This window comes from Syngnathoides biaculeatus, chromosome 2 (assembly GCF_019802595.1).
Source record: "Syngnathoides biaculeatus isolate LvHL_M chromosome 2, ASM1980259v1, whole genome shotgun sequence".
In the NCBI taxonomy this organism is placed as follows: domain Eukaryota; kingdom Metazoa; phylum Chordata; class Actinopteri; order Syngnathiformes; family Syngnathidae; genus Syngnathoides; species Syngnathoides biaculeatus.
The window spans coordinates 26,712,647-26,738,282 of NC_084641.1; the positions used below are offsets into that span (position 1 = coordinate 26,712,647).

The 25,636-nt window shown below is 42.5% G+C and overlaps 1 protein-coding gene and 1 pseudogene across 3 annotated transcripts in view; both read left to right on the forward strand.

Annotated features, from left to right (window-relative positions):
• grm4 (glutamate receptor, metabotropic 4) overlaps positions 1-25,636 on the forward strand; it is a 174,506-nt gene that overhangs the window by 29,933 nt on the left and 118,937 nt on the right. The window lies entirely within an intron of this gene.
• LOC133497339 (5S ribosomal RNA) lies at positions 25,264-25,384 on the forward strand (annotated as a pseudogene).

Consider the following 25,636-nt stretch of genomic DNA (forward strand, 5'->3'; position numbering starts at 1 on the left):
ATTCTCTTTTTAGATTCAACCCCAATTGATTATTTCATTGATGTAACCCCCTTGTGTGTAAATGGATGTGACTGTTTCAAGGTTGTCTTCATCTTTACTCATCTCACATTGGCGCCCAAAGGAAATCTCAAATATTAAAGCTCCTTACTCAGGGTATGCCATGAGAATGCATGGCGTGATGGTGAAATGCAAAGCAGAAGAAAAACAGCCTTTCTAATGTAGTTCTCCAGGGATCCTCTTTCCACCACTTTGAACAGTTGGGTGTTTGAGCTTCTGAACGTTCCCACGGATGGAGACAGGATAACAACGGGCGTAATCCAGGCGTGTCAAATCATACGCCATGGAGGGCCGAGAGTTTTCAGATTATACCTGGAGATTTCACTGAAGGGCTCAAGAGATGAGTGGAGAGGAGGGCTTAATTAGTCAAATCATTACTCACACACTTTTAGAGCCACCGCTGCGGGAGTTTTATTTTCCAAACCTCGGCAAAAAGTTCCATCATGCAAAGCATTTGGAAAAAGTTTGCTACAAGGGATTTTGAAACAAAGTAGCCGGTTTGGAGAAGGGACTCTGACCAGATCATGTGATGGGGTACCACAAGGATGTAAGACTGCAAGGTACAGCAGTGGTTGGGTCTGGGCAACATTTAATTTGTTCAGGAAACAAAGCAAAGCAAATTTATTTGTATCGCGCATTTCATACACAAGGTAACTCAATGTGCTTTACATGATTAAAGGCATTTGAAAACAAAGAGATATAACATTTAAAACGGGACAAAAACAAAATATTAAAAAAAAAGACAATTGAAACCGCATACAGTGCAAGTAATGTGATCAAAAAGTGGACATATTCTGAAAAGCATGAGGAAAAAAAGAAGAGTTTTCAACCTGGATTTAAAAACATTCCCACTTGGGACTGAACTCACCCTTGTTGGCAACTTATTCCATTTGTGTGCAGCATAATAGCTAAATGCTGCTTCACCATGTTTGCTTTGGACACTGCGCTCCACTATTTGACCTGAGTCAGTCAATCTCAGAGCTCAACTGGGTTTCTATTCCGTAAGCATTTCTTTCATGTAAATCATTTAGTGATTTATAGACCAGTAGCAGAACTTTAAAATCTACTCTAAAGCTGATCAGAAGCCAGTGCAAGGACTTTAGAATGGGCGTTATATGGTCTGACCGCTTTGTTTTGGTCAGAACGCGAGCTGCAGCATTCTGAATCAGCTGCAGCTGTTTGGTGCTCTTTTTTTTTTGTGAGTCCAGTCAGAAGACCATTACAGTAGTCAAGTCTACTTGAGATAAAAACATGGATGAGCTTTTCTTGGTCTGCTTGACACATACAAGACTTGACTCTAGATATGTTCTTCAGATGGTAGATGTCAAGCGTCTGCATGATAATCAGGTTTTATTCAATGTCAGTATTGTTGTTACGTTGAACTGCACAGCACTTATTGTCCACTTTCTTCCCTTCCTGCACATGCGAGGCATGTACAGCAAGACTTGATGAAACAGTTTCTGAATGCACTTCTTGTCTCTGTATATACATGAAAATATGCTCAGTGTTTTAAAGCATTTGTAAACCCATTGGGGATTAACCGTGTGTGGTAATTACTTTTTTTTTTTACTTCGGAAAATAGAGATGCAGGAAAGCCACAACTCTTTGTTGTAATGCATGTATCGCTTCATCAACAATAATTCACTGCTTGTGCTGTATTCATGTCTGGTCAAGGTTGTGTTTTATGCAGATGCATCTTAGTGGAAAACCCTAGTCTTTGTAGAGCCATCCATTAAATAGGAGAACCCATTTTTCGCTTTAACCACCGTTTTTGATCCATGTGCTCACGAGGGTTGTTTTGATTCAGGTGTACTGTATTGGGCCGTAATGGTTTTACTGAACTGCAACACAATCAGTCATAACTGTTACCCACAGATGCTGTGAAAAGGAAAATATAAACAGGTGAAAATATATCACATGCTCAAGAAACATACACACTTGTTTCTCTGAACTATTGAGCAATTGTTTTTGTGTCAAAGCTCATTGGGGTCATTCGCTTACATGGATGTAGAACATACTGACTTGAGTAAACCTGCATTTGTTGCCAAACAGAGGTGACGTTCGCTACTGGATAGTGAACAGGGTACTACACAGGCTATGATGACATTGAATTTAGCTGTTGTCAGACTACTGCCTCCTGGTGATTCATTAAACTTTATTTGCAGGCGCTAAGGTGCACGTGTAGTGAGTCTAACTGTGTTGTGTATTTTTTTTTTTTTTTTTGGATGATGAATGAGAAGATACACGTTGGCTTGTCTAAACCTGGTTTAATCCTCTCTCTCTATTATAAAGAAGGCACATTCGCAGATGTTCACAGATGTTTCTTTACAGCTACTCTCAAAACTCTTACCCTCAGGAATCTCACAAACAAGAGGAAATATATTTATTATATATTATATTCCCACCACGCGATACGTGTGGCTTCAAAATAAAGCATGCAGCCTACTTCCTTCCTTCCTTCCTTCCTTCCTTCCCTAAATGAACATTTTTAAACACAGAATTCCTTATACCATCATTGACGTTGGAAAGAACCAAAAAGAATAATTGACAGAGATAGTGCTGCCTTTCAAAATAAAAGTGGGCTTCCACGTCCTGTTCCTATTATAGCGCACAACATCACACCAGTACACAATGCATCGCTCAGTTTTACTTGGAAGCACTGCACAAAATTCTTAACAGTAAGTTTCACACTGGCGGTAATTTTAACACAACATAAGATTTGTCCCGGCTGGTCTACAGTGATAGAACACACAAGTCGGTGGTTAGGAGAGATGCATTATTCACGCTACCAGAACCTACGGCACGCAAAAAATGTTTAATTCAAATCACAATTCATATAATTCTTGTTTTGTTTAAATTGATGAAAAGTGCATTATTTATATTATATACATTGTAAGTCTATGTGTGGTGAGGCAAGATGTACTGTGATATATTGCTGCAGCTGGGGTTCCGCAGCTGCGGCAAAAATATTGATCAAAGTATCAAATAAGTGCTTTTTTTTTCTGATGTTGATGATGGAATTGGCCCTGGGACGTTCATTTTGTAGGGTGATATGTGTGCTCGAAGCAAAGTTATAGAGAAGCAATTAATATGGGACTAGTAATGAAAGCAATTTGTTCCACTTCTGCCTGAAGAAAACTGTTACTAGAACCATCTGCTAGATTTTACAAGGACATATTTTCATATACTGTAGTTATTCCAAATAGCTGATACGCTTTCCGGAGTGACAAATGAAAAGGCAGCCACTCCTGAACGCCACCGACTGGATTCACCGCCGCTCTCGTGATGGTGAACTTCATTCTCGGAGCCAATTGGGAAGGAAATAATGTAAACAATTCTGCGCCTACTGGCGGGCTTGGCGGGCATTTCCCGTTTGTGTCTGTGTCTGCCGCAGAACTGTCGTCCATCTGCTGCAACCACTGAAGCTGATCATAAGACTCGAGAAAGTGACACACGAAGAAAAACGAATGGCTGCATCGTGGGTCCTTTTTCAGAGCCCAGAATTGGAGGGTTTTTGCTTTTGTACTTGTTTTGAATGAAAATTTTACAGTGTAAAGAGCGAATCATGCATCTAAATCTGAAAATGATTAAACCTGGTTCATCTGGTTAGGGACACGTGGAGACCTCCTCACATCAGTTCCAGGAGCACAAACCTGTGATGGGAGCATTCTACAAACAACAGTTGTCCATTGTACAGTAATTAAAGGTGTTCCAAAACCAAGCTTTGTCATTCAGAAGAATGAGACCCGATTGCTGCCTTTGTTACATCCTTGCTTTTGAAAGATAATAACAGCTTGTCAAAGAATTTGACAAGTTATTCTCGAAACTGGGTATCTCTCTGCATGTAAAGCATGGCCATACATGGACTTCTTCTTCTTTTCCGTTCGGCTTGTCCCGTCAGGGGTCACCACAGCGTGTCGTCATCTTTTTTCCATCCAAGCCTATCTCGTGCATCGTCCTCTCGAACATCCACTGTCCTCATGTGTTCCCTCACAACATCCATCAACCTTTTCTTTGGTCTTCCTCTTGGTCTTTTGCCTGGCAGCTCCATTCCCAACACCCTTTTACCAATATACTCACTTGCTCACCTCTGGACATGTCCAAACCATCTATGTGCTCTCTCTAACCTTGTCTCCAAAACGTCCAACTTTGGCTATCCCTCTAATTAGCTCATTTCTAATCACTCCGAGCGAGAACCTCAACATCTTCATTTCTGCTACATCCAGTTCTGCTTCCTGTTGCTTCATCAGCGCCACCGTCTCTAATCTGTACACCATGGCCGGTTTCACCACTGTTTTAAAACTTTGCCCTTCATCCTATAGTGTAGACTCTTCTGTCACATAGAACACCAGACACATTCGCCAACTGTTCCACCGTACCTGGACCCGTTTCTTCACTTCCTTACCACACTCTCCATTGCTCTGGATTGTTGACCCCAAGTATTTAAAGTCGTTCACCCTCGCCATCTCTTCTCCCAGGAGCTTCAATTTTCCTCCTCTGCCCCTCTCATTCACGCACATATATTCTGTTTTACTTCGGCGAATCTTCATTCCTCTCCTTTCCAGTGTGTGCTTCCATCTTTCGAATTGTTCCTCCGCCTGCTCCCTGCTTTCACTGCAGATCACAATATCATCTGCGAACATCATAGTCCAAGGGGATTCCAGTCTAACCTCATCTGTCAGCCCATTCATTACTACTGCAAACAGGAAGGTGCTCAGCGCAGATCCCAGATGCAGTCTCACTGCTGTTCTGCTGCCCTCATACACGTCCTCTACTATTCTAACACATTTCTCCGCCACACCAGGCTTGCGCACGCAGTACAACATTTCCTGTCTTGGTACTTTGTCATTGGCTTTCTCTAGATCCACAAAGAGACATTGTAGCTCCTTCTGACCTTCTCTGTACTTTTCCATCCTCAAGGCAAATCATTCATCTGTGCTACTCTTTCTAGGCATGAAACCATACTGTTGCTCACAGATACTTACTTCCGTCCTGAGTCTAGCCTCCACTACCCTTTCTCATAACTTCATTGTGTGGCCCCACCATCTTTATTCTTCTGTTGTTTCCACAGCTCTGCAAGTCCCCTTTGTACTCAAAAGTGTGAACTAGCACACTTTTCCTCCATTCTTCTGGCATCTTCTCTCCCGCTAGTATTCTATTGAATAAGTTGGTCAAAAACTCCACAGCCACCTCTCCAAATTGCTTCCATACCTCCACTGGTATGTTATCAAAACCAACTGTCTTTCCATTCTTCAATCTGTTCAGTGCCTTTCTAACTTCCCCTTTACTAATTATTGCCACTTCCTGGTCATTCACGCTTGCCTCTTCTACTCTACCTTTAAATGAGATTCAAAAAAAAAACAAAAAAAAAAAGACAACCTTTTTTCTCACAACAGATAAGCTAAGACCAGCGTCCCGTTCCCAAAACTGCATATGCTCCTGGAAACTTTGCAAGAGCGACACAAATGATGAGCGGTTGACTGGCCACACATTTATAAGAGTTTGTAAACTTTACAGCGGACAGGATTACTTGAGGGATAGTCTATATACAAAACATTTGATAAAGCATGCACATAAAGTCAAATCACTGCAAGTGGAAGAATGGATTACCGCAGCTTCAGAAATTATCAGCTTTAAAGGACACACAATCCTGAGAAAACAAGGCATGAATATTTATCAAATGAATACTTATTCCATGACTCTGTTATTAATATTCTTGCTATTTCCAGATATATGTAGTTTCCTTTCTCTTAAAATACTTTTCTTTTTGCCAAAAACAGTCATTGACCCTGCAAATAAGTGTTCATTATTAACACTGCTCACAGAGTTATTGGAGCCCATCATTGCGTCTCAAAATGTTAACATATTCATTTCCTAATGTCACATCATCCTCCTAAGTTGGAGTCTTTGACAAGAATTTCTCAAGTGATAATATTTACATTTGGATAATAACAGCCGGGCTGCATAATGGCACGTCTGACTTGAATGCGCAGGTTCTGGGTTGGCACGTTATCGTGGAGCCTTTGTTCTTTTTTCCAAAACATGCAAGCATGTTGGGTTACTCAAGTTTTCCCAAACTAGTGGCGCAATTGTCGGCTTCCAGCTGGTCACATGATGAACAGTTTAATTTCGCTGTGACAAGGCTCTTTAGCAGCTGACGCAGTAGAGTAGATTTTTAAATCTCACGACCTTTTCCCCTCATTCCATCTGCGCAAAGCGAAAGAACACCTTGTGCGGCACGCCGTCATAAAAGCACCTTGTTGTTTGCTGACTACATTTTAAATTTGTTTGATGGCTGACACGTGCAATGTCACTTCCTAACCGCTTTTAGTAGAGCCCCGCCAACCCGAATAATTTTCAGAAACAGTTTTGTAAACCATTGGAGACTACATTTCAGGGGGTGTGAATGGGACTGTGATTGGGCTTTTGTCTGTCGTGCGTGTGCCCTGTGCTCGACTGGAGGCCAACCAGCGTGTACGCCATCACTTGGGATAGCGGAGCATCAATTATCCCCTTCACCTCATTCAAGATGCCCCAAAAAGAGACAGCAAAAAATAGCTCTCTTAAATTTAGACACATCCATAAGCTACGAGACTTACAACTGTTGTGTGCTTAACATCCACTGAGAGAGTTGCGGCTCATTAAACATTCCCTTTGTGCCCACATTAATAATGCAGCGACAATGTTATGATATGCTCAAAGACTTGCCTTCTCGTTCATGTAACGTTCATCATCCAGGTTAAGACTACAGCCTTTGAGGCAATTGACATTACCAGCCATCCCCTTTTTGTATCGTACGGATCGAGCCATAACAGACATTGTGTCTTGTTGTTCCAGACTTTTTAACTGAAGGCCCGCCAGCCAGATTGCACCCCCCACCCCCCATAATTTCATGTTACCTGTGAAAGCATGTCACATTTTCCCTTGTTCTGTTCAAGCTGACCAAACTATTGTAGTATTCAAATATAGGTATCATTACTGTTATATGACAAGGCAATTATTGAGGTTCACGGACATGGTACAAGTTCAACTCCAGGGGAGTTCTTGTGGTATCAGCAGAACAGCTATGTCAGAAGAATTTAAGGTGGAGGTGGGACTGCATCAGGGATCCGCTCTGAGCCCCTTCCTGTTTGCAGTAGTAATGGATAGGCTGACAGATGAGGTTAGACTGGAATCCGTGGACCATGATGTTCGCAGATGATACTGTGATCTCCAGTGAAAGCAGGGAGCAGGTGGAGGAACAATTACAAAGATGGAGGCACGCAGTGGAAAGGAGAGGAATGAAGATGAACTGAAGTAAAACAGAATATATGTGTGTGAATGAGAGGGGCGAAGGAGGAAGAGTAAACCTCCTGGGAGAAGAGAGAGCGAGCAGGCATGAGGATTTCGGCAAATATGGTAACCGATCTTTTGGTTCCGTTGATTTTTGTCCTGGGAAACGGTGGGAAACAATTTTTCGGTTCCCATTGATAATGCTCACGGGAACCGGTTTTTACATGTACTTCAAAATAAAGCCTTAGCAGGCATGAGCCTTTTGTCTTTTACGCTTAGCAACTGACATGTTTGACTAGCGTTTGAGTGACCCGGATATGAATAACTCGACCTTGCGCATGCGTAGCGCAGAAGTGGAAACCGGTGCTGTTTGTAAACCACACTGACAAAGCTGGGCGTTTTAATCATTAAAAATAAAGGGGTTCATGTAGGTTCGTTTTATACAGATTGTTGTATTTCGTTGAGAACTTGTTTTACATTCCACACATGGGCGAATTTTATTAAAAAGTAAGACCAGAGATCTGGGAAACAGACTTTCGGTTCCGTGTTTTCTCAGGCTGGGTAATGACACGGTAACGGAACGATCATTTTTGTGAAATGCTCATGCCTGAGCAAGGGTGGATGACTTCAAATACTTGGGGTCAACAGACCAATTGGGAGTGTTGTAAGGAAGTGAAGAAACTGGTCCAAGCGGGGTGGAACAGTTGGCAGAAGGTGTCTGGTGTTCTATGTGACAGAAGAGTCTCTGCTAGGACGACGGGCAAAGTTTACAAAACAGTGGTGAAGCCGGCCATGATGTACGGATTAGAGACGGTAGCACTGAAGAACCAACAGGAAGCAGAACTGGATGTAGCAGAAATGAAGATGCCGAGGTTCTCGCTTGCAGTGAGCAGGTTGGATAGGATTAAAAACGAGCTCATTAGAGAGACGGGTAAAGTTGGATGTTTTGGAGACAAGGTTAGAAAGAGCAGACTTTGATGGTTTGGACATGTTCATAGGCGAGGGAGTGAGTATATTGGCAGAAGGGTGCTGAGGATGGAGCTGCCAGGCAAATGAGCGAGAGGAAGACCAATGAAAAGGTTGATGGATGTTGTGAGGGAGGACATGAGGACAGAGGGTGTTAGAGAGGAAGATGCACGAGGTAGGCTTAGATGGAAAAAGATAACACGCAGTGGCGAACCCCAACGGGACAAGCCGAAAGGGAAAGAAGAATGTTCTTATAGTATAATAAGTAACAGTTTCAACCAATGCTGTTGCACTTGACTGCAGTTCGATTTCAATTTATATGTTGCAATTTTGGTTAGCATATCTGCCTCACAGTTCTGAGGACCGGGGTTCAAATCCCAGTGTGTCCCAAATCCTAATCCCTATGTGGAATGTCCCTTTTCTTCCCATGCCTGTGTGGGTTTTGTCCGGCTACTTCCCTTTCCTCCCACATCCCAAAAACATGCATGGGAGGTTCATTGAAGACTCCAAATTGCTCCGTCAGTGTGAATGTGAGCGCAAGTGATTGTTTGTCTATGTGCCCTGCGGTTGGCTGTCGACCATCTCAGGGCCTCTCGCCCAGAGTTAGCTGAAGGTTAGCTGCGACCCTTGTGAGGACAAGCAGCATGGAAAATGAATGGTTGGAAAAGATTATGGCTTTCACTGTTTTATTTGATGTCATGAAATTGTTTCAGGTTGACGCAAAACATGAGCGCTTTGTTTTGTACTTTGTTCCATTACTGTTAGATATTTAGTTGTTCCATGTTGTAAAAACCCCTTGAGACATTTTTTTGATAAAGGGCTATATAAATAAACTTGACTTCGCTGGCTAGTGTTGTAATAAATCTTTTATGCGCTGAATGTCTCAGTATTCTTATCAAAATCTTTCTTACTCATCCCACCCAAAATGTGTGTAATCATGCTTACTAACACAAAAATCTGTTTTTAACATCAATCCGCATCAGCATCTTTTTGCTCCCAGGTGAGCATCACCACACTTTGACTCGCCACTTATAGACCACTAGTTAGAAGTCTTCCCTGACGCTCTCCTGGTTCCTTTTCTCTCCCACCTGCTTCTCAAATCAATGTTCCAGCCTTTTCTTCCGCTCCACAGATTCCGAGTCCATCAGGCCCTCCCTGGCAGACTAACATTTCTGCTGAGCTGCAGCACCTAACGTTGCTTCCGTAACTGACTCAGTGCCCCTAGGGATGGATAATCCAAGGCTAACCCTCCGCCATATTCTGTGATTAATGATATGTCTTGTACTTGCGACCCTTGTCTCTTGCTGGGATGCCTCCCGTAGTGCCCAGGGAGCTTTGGAGAGCTGACAAGGGGGACCTGTACAATTACGCACTGGCACAGCAAAGCGGCCCTGTGGCAAATCTAGACGCAGCTTGACAGGACCTTTTATTAGCAACCGCACACACGCTGAATATACGGTTTATTACATTAGGGAATACAGCTGGCGTGTCCAATGAAGGTTGCAAGACAAACACCGTCGATGTGTTCATGATGGGATGTGAGTTATTTGCCAGCTCTGAAAAGATTCTGCATTTGTTTTATTTTTTTTTTACTTGAACCTGTGAGGTGTAATGACAAAGCTGACTCTAATCTAAAGATATCCATCCATCCATCCATTTTCTTTGCCGCTGATCCTCACGAGGGTCGCGGAGAGTGCTGGAGCCTATCCCAGCTGTCAACGGGCAGGCGGCGGGGTACACCCTGAACTGGTTGCCAGACAATCGAAGTGCACATGGAGACTAACAGCCTCACACTCACAATCACACCTAGGGGCAATTTAGAGTGTCCAATTTTTGGGGGATGTGGGAGGAAACCACAGTGCCCGGAGAAAACCCACGCAGGCACGGGGAGAACATGCAAACGCCAAACAGGCGGGGCCGGGATCAAACTCGGGTCCTCAGAACTTTGAGGCCAAACCTTTACCAGCTGAGGCACCGTGCCGTCCCTTATCTACATTTAATTCCAGTTGAATTATTTTTTTGGGGTGGTTGATATCCTGACTCTTTGTTCAGGTGGGCTACATACAGGAGATCATCGCATCCAAGAACAACGCAAAAGTATTTAATTTGCTTTTCAGACACTGGATTGTACACCAGGGGTCGATCGACGCATTGATTGCAAGCCAGTTTTGGTCAATCGCGATTGTGAAAAATTGTTGTTGGCCAACTTAGTTTCTTCGATTATTGCACTTTTCACCACTTTAATGTCTGAGATCATCAAACAAATGTCGATAGCCCACAAATACTCGTGACCCAAGCGAAGCTAAGATGGGTTTTTAAAATTGTGATTTTGGGTATTAATTACCCTCCCCCACCCCACACAGACACCCTTGTTAAATCATGAATTAATTGTCCCATCACATTTTTGTATATTTTCACTGAGCACACCGAAGCCTGACTTCCGCCAGACGTGTTCACTCTTGAAATTACATAAAAAAGTCAGACAAAAAGAGCTGCGACAAAATGACTGGCGTTTTCAGTTCACTTGGGCTATACTTGTCTGACAGTTACATTTGTTTGATGATCTTAAACGTTAAAGTAGGGAAACGATGCAAAAATATAAGAATTTGAGAAGGAGGCCAACACTTTTTCGTGGCACCGTAATTGCTAATGGCTGCGTCCTTGTTCCATTTGTGTTTGCTTGCGCTTGCCAATTTTATCAATCAAGCAATTTGTATGATTTTTTTTTTTTTTTTGGGTGCCATCTTTCACACGTATGGAAAATAACAAACAATCGAGAAGCTCCGTAAATGAATTCCGAACGTGTCCCGCCTCAATAATTCTGATTGTTCCACTGTGGACCAGAAATCTTGGGGTGTGCCACAACTCCCCGTCAGGTTCGACACCGTTGGACTGAATACGCAATTAATTAGGGACAATGAAGAGGTCTTTAATCGGCTCATGAGGAAAACCGGTTTGGCTGACCGGCTGCACCACCAAACCACGTTCGGAGTCAGCCAGACTGTTTTTCCTCTTTTTATTGCTTTCTCGGGTTACATGGTTACACAGTACAGATGGCTACACCCACCCCAACACAAACACTCAGGTACATGTTTCTTCAAGGTTGGACACACTGTCCAACCTGATAAACCCACGAGAGAAACACCCCCACGTTGAAAGTTTGTGTTTTTCAAACGTTCCGATTCAGTGTTAGCAGAAATGCCAAGAATGCAGTTCCACGCATGATACACAGTGACCATAAAAACGAGAGTTTTCATTCAAATTCAACCTCCAGCTGAGTACGAAAAAACATATACGCTCAACTACACTACATTGTGGATAAAAGACATCTTGAGTATGTTTCTTGCATGCACTGTCCTTGTCCCTTCCCTGGATCAGGCTGAATGAGCAGTGGAAGGACAAAAATGAACAATACGAACGCAAAGCTGAGTAACATGAACTCAATACTAAATACAGAAATACAGAGTCTTCAATAACACGATAGCAGCAACCCCAGCATTAAGCGGCATACATATTCATGTTTTCCCAAGAAGAAGAAAAAAAAAAAACCCTCCCTAAAATGTCATTATTTCACTCTCCTAGCAGCTAAAGCGTCTTTACAGATGAACCCCAGGCCAGGAGGGCCACCATGTGGGTTTCATCTGTCTTGGATGATTGTTGATCACCTCGCTCCTAATGGGTTTCGCCATAAATGTGTCATTTGTCAAAAAATACTCCATGACAAAAGTGTCTCGAAAGTATTCAGGGAAATGACATTTTACAAAGATGCAGACGCTTCCATGCTTTGTTTAGCCGAATCTCCCGATAGCTCGACGGGACACCTTCTTTTGTGCGAGAAGCTGCGAGATAATTAGCCCGTTTGTCATCTTGGTCCCTCCCCTTTTCCCTCATGCATGGAGGCTGCATATTTTATCTTAAGAGGGGGCTGCCGGTGCATGATTAATGCTAGCAGTAGATTAGCTTTCTCGGTCTGCATTCATTTTTAAGCACAATTATCGAGACAGCATTTTTAATTCCACTCTGTACTGCAGAGGTGCAGGGATTGGGACGTGTACTCAAATTATATAGAAACTTTGACTTTCTGAAAAACTTTGATTTTGACTCCAAGTAAAGGATGATTGTGATGTTACTAGGGTGAATACCTGGTATTAGTATCCCATTATTATCCCTTTGCATTTCCTCACGTTCTCAGTCTCAAACACAATTTTTATAATTTGGTGTTTTCGCTGAATATGGGGCCACTTTGCATTTGAATGACAGTAGCCAAACCATGTTGTTGGCACACTTATTTCTAAATAGAGGAAAGATGAAAATAACAGCTCCAAAGTCATGTTGATGGCACTTTGGCTTTAAAAAAAAAATAAAATAAAAATATATGCTCTCATTATCATATCAAGAGATTCATGGTCTTTCGTATTGGTGGACCTCTAGGGGCTGTTTAAATAAGACCGTTGTTAAATACAAACAGATAAAAATTGTGTTTTGGCAGCAACGTCAACGCAAAGTTTTCAAAATGGTTCGTAAAGTGGAAATTTTGAAAAGCAGCAAACAAATCAACATGTTAACGCTGCTGGAAAAAAAAAAAAAGCTGGCGCTTTGCTAACGTGGCGGACATACGCGAGTGAATATGTACCATTCACTCATGAATAGGGGAGAAAAAAAAAGTTTGTGATATATTGCGCAAGATAATAAGCTCCGTCATGCTTTGCTAAATGGAAAATGTACATTTGCTGAAACCGGTAGAGCCACACTGCGGCCATAAATCAAATAGGTGCAGTATGCAGTACTGTACACGTATTTTCAGCTCTGTGTGACTGCCAATAATTTTGAATACCATGAATGTACCGTCCACTGACAATGACAAAAACACAGATTCTGAATTATGTTGTTCCGTGAGTCGGCAATAATGATATTGCTGACACTCATGCAGTGTTTCTTAAGACTAAAAAAATTCCCATTTGTCAATATCCAAAAACAAACGAACTTCACCTTGGGCAGTCTGTCAGCAAATTTGCGTTCCAAAGATTTTTTTCTGCAAAGGAGCCTGAAGTCAGGTCATTAAAATTTGTCAAACTTAATAAACAGGTGTGCTACTTTTACATGGAGGCAGCCAATCAGAGGAAAGGGGGCGGTCTTAGCCAAACATGGCCAAATTGCTTACAAAACTGGGTCAAACAGAAGTAGCTGTGAAAAGGGGCTTTCTGGGCACTCGTATGACAAAAGTATATATATATATATATATATATTTATTTTTTTAAATGCACAAAGTTTATAACAGAAAGTCCCCCTGCGGAACCTAAATACGGGATGTTTTACTTAAGCATGTTGGAATCTATTCCAAGAGATGTATTTTTACGGCCTGCCTGAGTGCTTTTTCGTGTAAACGTATGGCTTATTAGTCTCAACTCAGTTATAACTCATAACAGTTCTGTCAACTTAAAAGCCAATTTAAAATAAGATGTTTAAAGAGAAAAGCTTTTTATTTGCCACATCAAGCCCAAGATAAGGGTACATTTACACATCAACAACCTACCCATAGGAATATTTTACCTTTGAGTATCTAAAAAAAGAAAAAAAAAACCATACAGATGAGAATATTGTCAAAACACTTGACGGACCTTCTCAACCAGGTACAACAAGGAAAGCTAAAATATGAATACCGCACTAATAGTTGGCAATGTCACATGCATGGCAACTAGTTAGGGTGTAAAAACACCTTTGCTTACGTTGCTATTTTCCATTTTAGATATACAGTGGTGCCTTGGTTCTCGAACACAATCCGTTCCTTTTTTAATTAAAAGTAAACAAGCAATAATGAGGGGGAAAAAATCAAATTGTTTTTTGTTTGCACAGAAAGTATGTAACGTGTAAAAAAAGTAACTTGCAACTAGAGGTAGGGTTAATGGAACAAAAGAAAAAAGCAATGCAAGACAACAGTTTCAAATGTCTGGTGAGGGTGACTCGCCCCCTTTTCATCAAGAATGAATCTGTTTGTTTCTGCCATCTTTTAAGCACTTTTCTTAAGTGGCTCACAACATCATTAAAATTTTGCAGCAAACTTCAGCTTTATTCAGGTGAAGTTCTCCAAAATTATGAATGTCGCTCCATTTTGCGCAGATAGCTTTAATATCGGCACTTGAGACATCCTGCCTGCCTTCAGCCTCATCAGACGACATCTCCTCCCTTCCTCGCCATCACTGTCCCCAGCTAACTACTGCTCGTTCACGAAAATAAGAAGCAACTTTCGTTCGTGCGTGTTGCGTCTTTTCCGTTTTTTTTCCGGGGGTGGCTTCGAAAGCACAAGCACAAATCGTCGTGGGTCAGCTGGTCGGGGTGTTCGAATAGCGATTTTCGTCCGAAAACCAAAGCAAAAACAAACAAATCTCTCAATTTTGGCTCAAAAACCGAGGTACCGCTGTATTTGAAACACGAAGAACCAATAAACAATAATTAGGGGAACATACGACCCCAAAAAATCTTTCAAAAGTTAAACAAACATGTCTACTAGGAAGAAATATTATTGGAGGAAAGCAAAAATAAAGGAATAATAATGTGTTTGAATTAACTACTGAGAAAAGTTGATTGTCAAGCTTTTGCAGTGGACTTCTAGATGTATGCCTAATTACAATGGCGCAGCCACACTGACACATTCGCCGGAAACATTACTTTGACGTTTATGCCTGCAGCACTTGACTGGTCATCATCAACCTTTCCAGTGCAGAATCAAAGAATGTGGCTTACAAAAGGAATAAAGTGGAAGATATTAATAAGCATGTTCTGGCAGTCGCATTAGCGACGATGTAAAGCTTACAAGCTAATATCCTCTGATTATATATATATATATATATATTATATATATATATATTTATATTTGTGTATTCATCCTCTGTCTTGTGTATGCGTAATGTACAGTATGGGTGGCGCTCCATCTGTCAAGACGGCACTCGTGACGAGAGGACGAAGAATAAAGAAATACAATTGACGTAAGGTTGACTGGGTGCCCTTTGAAGAAGCGTACAGCTCTCTCTTAAGAGGAGATAAATGGTCGAAAAGAGGCAAAGCCGCTTCAGTCCTGGCAAGCTGGGACTTACGTTTATTTCCGTGCTCTGCTTTCCTCATAACAGAACATTAAGAGATTGTTACCCAATGCAGTGAGCCATGTAATTATCAACAACATAAAAAAAACAAACCTCTACAGATTTCATTTCTCCTTGTACTCCATCAAATGTTTGTGGTTCCAGCCTCAGGTTCAGGTCTCATTGAGATGAAAAAACATCTTAGCCCCAATTTTTACAATTGCAGCGTCGCAATTTTCTTACAATAGAGAGATGTGTCCGACTCACTTTGTCTATCATTATCGCCATCTCCTCCTTTCCTTCTTTTTTGATTTTGTTTTCATTTCAGCAAATATCCGCAAGTTAATCATGCTTCTTACTGGGCAATTCCTCCAATCACAAGAACACCCAGAGGAAAGGGTATTATTGTACATTTCAAATATCTTCCAAGTTCTAGTGAAGAATACGCACAGGATGGCTATGCAGCGTGCACGACAGGGGTGCTCAGACTTTTTTTTTTTTTTACCCCAAGATCTACTTCTCAAGCATCTAGCCTCTCTCGATCGATGAGGGTGTGTGTGTGTGACATTTTTTTTATTAATTTTTTTAGAATGACCAGTGATGAAATAGAATGACCAAGTCACAAAGATCTACGCACTACAAAAATGCAATAATGTATAGTGAGGATTTTTCATGTGTAAATGTATGTTTGTGTGCCTTGCATAAGCCAATATTACACAACATAATTAACTTTAAAGGTCTAGTGTCATCCCTATAAACCAGGGGTCGGGAACCTATGGCTCGCGAGCCATACATGGCTCTTTTGATGGTTGCACATGGGTCGCAGAGCCCTCGTAACGACATAGCGTACATGTGATTTCTGTCCTGCGGGCAACGCAAATGACGCAGAGGTAGTTTGTCCAAGTGGACTTGTAGTTCACCGCAGCAGACTATGTGCACAGGCGCAAAGAGGTCCAACGCAGAGCAGGTAGCGACAACTAATTGCACAAACGATCGGTTGTACAGTTTTTGGCAAGACTGAGCAGCCATTCACATACGGAGGAGTATGCCAAATCATTCGCGCCTGATGTTTTCGCATAAAGACAAGGTAAACGTGCTATTTTTGGCAAGAACTGACTTTAACATTCGGTTTTCGTACCATCATGATGGCAAATCATATTGAATTGCGTTCACGATGAACGTGCACGAAGCTTCATCTAGCAACGTATGAAAGACTATAAAGCCGTCAGCAAGACCAGAAGTCACATTAATGGTAAGAAGTGCTTTTGTCATCATTGGTTAAGAAACATCATAACAATGTTATTTCAAAGAACTCAGAGACTTATTTTACTCTAAAAGTGTTGGTTCTACATAAATGCTCAAATACACCTGTATTTAGTTTTTAAAATATTGGATGGCTCTTTTGAAATTACGTTTTGGCATTTATGGCTCTCTCGGCCGAAAAGGTTCCCGACCCCTGCTATAAACATTCAACAGTCCGACACTTGGTGAATTGTTACTCCTCAGGACTGGGCCTCATTAACTTGAGCTCAAATACTGTATCTTCGTCCTCACCTCAAAGCAATCTTCACGGAACTGTAGTTCCCAAAAACAAACAAAAAAAAAAAACTAAATTCCCCCCAGATCCGGCCATGCTGTAAAAATGGAATGAAATTTTTCGAGCCTCTGCTCATCTCTTCTTGCTTATTATAAGCAAGCCGTGCATTTCCATTATGACAGTGACATATACTTAATGCGGTGCTACAACCTACTTTATGTCCAAATCAGCAGGAAAAGCCACCAGAGCACTCGCTGTTACATCGGTTTGAATGTACCGGAATATAAAATTGCATTTTATGAAAAAAAAAAAAAAAAAAAAAAAAAAAGTGATATGAAGAGAGACAAGATGCAGCTTCTGTTGATGCAATAGTTGCAGTTGTGCTTGTATTGGAGTAAAAGTGATCTCACTTTTCAAAAACCCTGCATGCCTGCGCTCATTTGCATCAATGTGTGCGACATAGCTGCATTTATCCTTCAATCCATTTTCGTTTGCCGCTTATCCTCACGAGGGTCGCAGGGAGTGCTGGAGCCTATCCCTGCTGCCAACGGGCAGGAGGCGGGGTACACCCTGAACTGGTTGCCAGCCAATCGCAGGGCACATAGAGACACCAATTAAATGTAATAAAATTCTGTATTTATCCATTGAGCTACAGGTATCTGACATGCACTGCTTATACTAACAATGGGGTTGCGTACCGAAAGAAGCTAATTTGCAACTTTTTCCTCATGCGTTCAACCCTGTGACTTATGCGATGTGGCTAATTTGTGCATTTTTCTCTAACGGCCGCAAGGGGTCAACTCGCGCGGAAAAGATAAGAATGAGACCGATGGAGTATATGCGCCGAGGACGTGACTTTTACCCGCCCTGTTAGCGCTGTGCTAGCATGTTGCTGCTGTGTTACTGGCGTGTCTCAGTGATATTTACCGGTAAGTTTCATTTTAACCGGCCTTGTTAACGTTAGCGCTAGTGCCGCGCTAGCGTTAAACTCTTACTGTGTACCGTCTTTCTTTGTAAATATCTCGTGTTTGAATATGGGCACTTGCGGCTTTTACACAGCTCCGGCGTATGAATGCACCAAATGGTATTTTGGTTACAAATGTACTCGCTGAGGCTTACAACCTGGTGCGCTCTGTAGGCCGGGAATTACGGTGTATTTTCACACTTGAAGACTTTTAAGATTTTCCTTCTGTTTTAGAAATCAGTTGACTAACTGTAATTGACGATTTTTTTTCGTCATTCCTGCACAATGTAATATTAGAGGAAGTAAAAATGACCACATGCAAGTAAATTATTGACTCTGAAACAACACGAGGTGTCCTTGCTTGGTCAAGCAATGGTGAAGACCACTAAATTTGTTTCGCTGATGTCACCATGGCAGTGACAAAGATGCGCCTTGACTGATTAAGGCCCCGTCACACCATGACGTTCTGGTCAGCGTTCTATAGCGTTTGAGGAAACGTTGGTAGTCGCCCATGGTCGCCGGGATAGTGCCAGAAGAGCGTTGTTTGAATGCGAGTGAACATCAATGATCGGTGGGAATCGGCGGAGAACGCCGGTCTGGAAAAAAAGTTTTGAACATCCACAAAAGTTCTCACCGAGACCAGCTTTCATCAACGTTTAATTTTAAACGCTGCAGAACGTTCAAGAACGTTCGTGGAACGTTTTACTAACGTTCGCCGAGCGTTGTACGCGTTTGGCTATTGTTAGTCAGTCGTTACTGTAGCGTTACTTGGTTGTTACTTATCGTTTGTTACCGTCGGACCGTCATCACTGGGGTTTTCATGGTGTTTAGGGTCTCCAGGGGGTGTCACATGGTGCGTTACTTCCCGGACGTGCTCTTCCTCCTGGTGTTCTTTTTCCTCCAAAGACATTGCTAGTGAAAGAGGCTTTGCATTCTTACTTGCAGCGCTAGTTGCTGAAGTCCGCACCCCACCTTTTTTTCGTCTAGGCGGCATGATGCTCACTGTTCAAACTCACGAGAACAACTGAAGTGAGTATAAAATTTCCAACGTTTTCATTCCCGTTCCACTGTAAAAATTACACGCCAGCAAAACCCTATTCTGTTTTTATTCACCCGTTAGTCACATGCTCAACATGGTCGTCTAACGTTGACAAATCGCTCGTCGAGCGCCAGTGACACCTTAGCACACGCTAATGGTTTTTAGGGGTATCTTATTTGGTTGCTGTTACACGCTTCTCGTGCGTTAGACACACGTTAGTCATGCGTTAGACACACGTTAATCACACGCCAGATGTATCATCCTCATTTGAGAATGCTGAAAAATAGAACGATTGAAATGTTCAGAGAACGTTGACCAGAACATCTTGATGTGACGGAGCCTTTACCAGCCAGCATACTGTGAACATTATTTGACATTCATATTTGAAGACTATATAATACAATGCTTTTGCAGTAAAAATACTGTGCAGTGCTGTATATGACGCTTGGTTGGCCAACCGTGTCAATCAGTCTCTATTGTAAGCTCATTTTTTTCCCGTTAGCACCGCACCACAAGTTGCCGGTTCTGGCTGTCAAAAGCAACAATTGGTGAGCCAAATTTGGCTCGGAAATCACATCCACCCCACATAAGGCGGCATCGAAAGCATCCATCACCCACCGTGCCAGGGCAAAGGAGGTGTTGGGCCGATGACGGGATTGCAGCTATGCAGAACTCAGTTTGCTTGTTTTCAGCAGGTCTTGGTGGACCTGACTTATCCCCAAAGAGAATGTTTACAATGTTTCCAGAGTGACAGTTCTCCACATGACCGATTCCCCACGAGTATTTCTCACTCCTTTTACACGTTCAGCCAGTGAAAGTCATTCCAGCTATCTCGCAAAGCACAATCCAGGCTCATGTCTTCTATTTTCTATTGAAGCGTACCTGTTCCCAAGGTGAGCAGTCTGCTCCCCTCCATGCCGGCGTAGAGGAATGTAGACAGGAAGTGAATGGCGGTGCTCTCATGATAGGAATTCCACTTTATCCATTCAAGCGTGCCTCTACAGTGAAACCCTCTTTGACAGGGTGGCGGGAATCAGAGGGATGCAGTATTCATCGCGCCTGCTTCCAGGAGTGCAGTTAAACCCCGGCTATACTTAGAAATGTCGAGTGTGATTTGAAATATGTGATTCCTGACAAATGCCCTCCTATTGTCGCCGCTGGGGGAGGCGCTGTTGGAGCAATTGCTTTGTGTGACAAAACTATCGCCCGTGCACACTCTGCAGTGCGCTCTGTGCTGTTAGCGAGGTATTACTCGATGTTACAACCCGAAAGAGAGCAGGTTGCTTCTGCCAGGGCCTCACAAGGTGGCTGCTTTGGTTGTTTGTTTGGACTCAGCAGGTCTTGTTCTTGCCATCAAATGAAAAATTAGCTGTCTGATTGCTGATCAGCAGCTTATATGAGCAGGTCAAACGGACTGAGGAGGGGAGATGCCACCTGACGATAATGATGGTTGCACATATTAAATGGATATATCAATAATGCACGTTACTGTCTCTTTCATCTATTGTTTTTGAACATATGAGGTGCTGTGCGATTGTAGCCGTCTGATTAAAAATGGTGAACATCACAGCGACTCACGATAGTTCATTCATTCATTCATGAATGACATTTCCGACATCTCGGCTTCTGCGCTTGGCATGTCAGTGACTTGAGATGTTTTTTTTTTTTTTTTTTGCGTGCTACACACACTGCATTGTTATAATATTTCCATCTTGAAATATATACTTTCATGAATACGAAATTGAGCAGGACAAGGCATGGCTGCCCACCACACAAAATCTTTGTTGCATTAATTGTGCATATATGTATGTTGGGAGTGACTTTTGATTTTTCTCGTGAATAAGTCAGATCTTACATACGTGCAAGCGAGGTGGAGACATGGTTTAAAATGGCGTACTGTCTTACATAATCTGTGTAAGAAACGATGAACCTCTGCACCTCAGCATGTGGCCGACACTTTGCTCCTTGGAATGATTTCTTTTTCCAATAAACGTAGCTGTGTCCCATTCTGCATTTTCCAAATTAAACGAGACCACCATCCAGTAGGCCCCAGGCTGCAACAGCGCCTGTTTGTTAATGGAATCTGCATTTTGCATGAAGAAAATATTAATGAGTGAATAAGAGTCGTCGTCGTATCGCTGGCTCCGGTGGAGTGAGCTAATGGACAGTGTCCCTGAGACAAGATCAGGTAATGGAGGTGTGGAAAGTTAGGGGATGCGTCTAGCGTCATTTATTGAGACTTGAGTAGTGTTACAATGCATGTAATGAAAAATATTACCTTAAAGGTCAGCTGTCATGAAATGCATGATTTTTAGTACGTTATTAATGGGAAAAAAAGGCAGCCGGTATGGATTTTTCACCACAAAACACGATTTTGACATATGGCTTTTTGTAACTCCCGCCATGAAAATCCTCTTGAGGGATTTGTTTTCGAGAAGAAGCAGGAACTGACGTACAGGGCAGTAGCGCACTCAAGCAGTCTTATCTCTTTATACTTTCTACTTACCCGCTGGAAGGTAGCTCGGTACTCCTTCGTGTTAGCCAAATGCCGGCTTGTTGTATTGCTAGACATTGCTCGGACACTCGGGAGGATTGATTCGCTCTTCGTACTTTTCCAAAAGATCCGGTTTGTCGTGAAAAATGGATTGCACAGGTGCAAAGAACAAGAGCTTCATGGGTTCCAAATGTATATAATCATGTATATAGCTACTAAAAAAAAACAAAACAAAAAAACAATAGTTGGGGGGGCGTAATCTGTAAATCAGGGGTGCTAAATGTGTCGATGTACGCATGGGAACACTTCCGTGCAGCAGCCGTTCAACGACGGTGGATCGCCACCGGGCTTGCCAACAAAGCCGGCGGCCGGCTAGGCCTTGTCAACATGGCTTCGGCCGGGGTGGCTCGTCTCCGCCGCGGAAGTGGATCAGACACGGAGCCAGTTTGGCCTCGGGGTTTTTTTTTATCACCACCACGCGGCGGTTTGGCTGAGGCGTCGTCGTCGCTCACGGGCGGCGTTTTTTTTTTTTTTATTTTTTATCCCCGGCGCGCGGAAGTGGATCAGCGGGGAGGTGTTTTGGCCGTGATCCGCATATAATCTAAATATGGCTCGAAACGATTGGGTAATATTGCCCCGTTCACTTCACTCGGTTGTGAGACGTTTTCTTCTTTGAAAAGAGCTTCTGTGTCAGAAGGGGCGTGTTCGTTTCCTATTGTAGGTTGCACAGCGTGTTTTCAATGGCGAATGTCCGAGTGTGACATCACGGACAGAAGATGCAGCCAATATGGCCACCACTTGGATGTCGAATGAGACTTCCGCAACTTTGCACATGCATGACGCGCTCTCCGCTCATATTTATTTTTTCGTATAGACATTGAAATTAATAATGTTCTGTATATATTTCATTACAATATCTATTTTAGAATGTTTATATAGGGATCACACTTGGGCATTAAAGAGTTCAATCAGTTTTGGGATGCATTTTTATCCCCGCTGCATTTTTTTTTCTTTGGACCACATTGATTCTTACTCGTTCGCTGACTGAATCATCTCGGCTCTGAGTCATATTGATTTGAACGTATTTTTGATCGACGTGTGAAACAAAGATCATAATGCGAGATGATAAATGTCTGTGTGATTTATCCACAGCGCTGTGTTGCCCTATTTAATGCCATGAGTGGCCCACTTGTTAGTGTTGATGTGTCATTCTTCTCCTTCATCTTGATGCCTCTGTTGTTTCAAAACAAATGTCAGTTTGATGTCAGTAATTTTCAAAGTCATGTCGTTTTAAAAAGGGACTGTCAAGGATAAAGAAAGCGAAGAAATACTACATCCTGCAGTACGTAGGTGGTAAATGAAACAACGGCTGCGCTTGAGAGCTGTATTATGGGATAGATCTGAGCTTTCCACACGTTCTGAACAGACCACCAATCAAGTGTTCATTTGAAAGCAGACAATTTGAAGACGTAATCTCAAATTGTGGGATTATGGATCCGAGTTTGGTTTGCACATCTTTGTCAGATGGAACCACCAGCTTCTCTCTGAGGGATCTCCTTTCTGGATGAAGAAGAGGAATGCACAAACCCTACAGCTGTATGTAGGGACTTTGAATGTTGGGACTATGACAGGAAAAGCTCAGGAGTTAGTTGACGTGATGATTAAGAGAACGGTTGATATATTGTGCATCCAAGAGAGCAAGTGGAAAGGGAGTTAGGCTAGAAGTTTAGGTGCAGGGTTGGGATTGGTGGAGATTTCAATGGACATGTGGGTGAAGGAAACAGGAAAGGAAGAATGTTGTTGCCTTCCGGAAAGAGGTGAGACACATGAGGACAGTGGGTGTTAGAGAGGAGGATGCAGGAGATGGTCTTAAATGGAAACAGATGACACGCTGTGGTGACCCCTAAAGGGACAAGCCGAAAGAAAAGATGATGATGAAATAATTATCTTGAATGGTACCATTAAACGATAAAAACATGATGAGAAAAGTGCCGCGTTTAGAATGCGGTCAGCGTGGCTACACTCCTGACCTTGTTAAAACGCGTTATGCGAATGTTCATTTGCATCTGGAAAATTGAACAATTAGTCAACTTTTCTTTTTACCTTTTCAAATGTTAGTGAGTGAAACATTCCCACGTTTCTCGTTTCGCTTCCACGGTGGGAGAGTACATTTTTTTTTCCTTCTGCGATATGACAAAGAGGGAATCACTTTTGACTCGAAAATCAAAACAAAACAAGAATGTCATGTCACAGTAGCTAATTGTTCTGCACAGTTTCCTCGCAGCTGTCTGGCATGTAGAATCCCTTGCATTAAACTTTCATCATTTGGAAGAGCAGACATTTATGCTTTCCTCACTTTCAGAAGCCTTTTTCTTTGCTAAAATGCCCGCCCCCCCACCTTATTTTTAAAATATGAAGTGGTTCCCAATTTTACTGTCTTAAATCCAACTCCAAAGGCAATCCCGAAGGAAACAACCGATGCAAACAAGCGGACACGTGCAAAAATAAATTTGTGTCATAATGCTGCGTTGCTTTAAAAGCAGCACATACGCGGAGGCAGGTGAGTGAGGTTGCATGCTGGCGTTGCTGTGCCTCCTTGGATTCGGTACACAACTCCTCGACTCTGCAGGCAGCTGATGTTTATCCGCACATACACTCCTCCGTCCACCCCACCTGGGACTCTTGACCAATCAACCGCTGAAACTGCCAGCGTGCATGTCGAGTTTCACCAAGTGAGGACAGCAACGCAGCGGCGGCAAAGACCTCATCGCGAAGATGCTCGGACACATTATTTAGTTTCACATTCACAACATTATCAGTGTGCTGAAATCAGTTTAATACGTGTTCATCACCTGCAGATTTTCTATTCGTTTTCAGAGTAATGTGATTACCCATTTTTTTTTTTTCCAACGTGACTCAAATGGAGGAATCAAAATTTAAAAGACAAGCATGTATTTTGAACCACTCTCTCCTTAAAATATGAGCACCATGGGGAGTCTTTTATTCTGACATTTAATTATAAGGGTCTTTGTAAAGATACCTTTTAACTGTGGCCACCAGGCAGGTGCACCTCTGGCACCGTTGCACAAACGTTCTATTTGATCGTGCGAGGTGGTTAATCGCTTAATTTCTTCCTTTGAATTCATTTCCGAAGAGTGAATTCCCAGGCAAGCACCCTCGCCCCCACCATCGGAATGAGGCTTTTCCTCAGAACAAGGTGTTTTCCAGCGAGTTCTCAGCCCTCATCCATTATGGATGCTGCATTTTAGAGGGAGGATCTGTTCAGATTGTATAAATATCTCCTTTTCATTCGCAGCAGGATGGAAACTGTGTGAGTGTATAGGGCATCTTGATGCGTCGATGTTGACGTAAAAAGAGGGGAAAAAGTGATGAGGAGATGGAAGAGCTGTCTCATATGCCTGGAAATCTTTCAAAACCTTGTTCATAAAATGCTTCTACATGTGCTTCAGATGGGAGAAAACAAACGTTTTGAAGGAGCATCCTCACTGCGCCTCCTTTCCTATTGAAATTTGGGAAAAAGCTGTGACAGCTGCAGGGGCATCTGATCTCCAAAGAATTCATTGTCTATATGTTATTGAAACTTATACCAGAGTAGGAGGCTGTGTCTACATTTTGCAGGAGCATGAATTACAGGATAAGAGTCTCACAGATACTCAAAAGATGAAGAAAAAAAAAAAAGACTCAAGGACTGTCCTGCACAGATAAACAACTGGATTGGTTTTTTACCCGGCAGGAAGTGTACACACTGATGTCTTGGGGAGCAGAAGAGACCCTTTGAGAATCAGGGTGGAAAGAGTAGTAGCATCATAATTTAAGGAATATTCTAGTATCAGTTTTGGTTACGGCCATGCTACCATGAGAACGCCCGATCTCGTCAGATCTCGGAAGCTAAACGGGTTTGACCCTGGTTAGTACTTGGATTGGAGACCGCCTGGGAATGCCAGGTGTGCTGTATCTTCTCTCCCCGGCTAAATCCAGAGGGGTTGCGTCAGGAAGGGCATCCGGCGTAAAACTGTGCAAAACAAATATGCGTTCATCTAAGATGACACGCTGTGGCGACCCCTAACGGGACAAGCCGAAAGGAAAAGAATGTCCGTTTTAGACATCTCTGATATTGTTCAGGGTCACCAGGGACTGGACTTGATCATTGCTCTTTCAGGTTGGAGTGAAAACAACTGCTGCATTAAATTTGTTTATATGAAACAAAAGA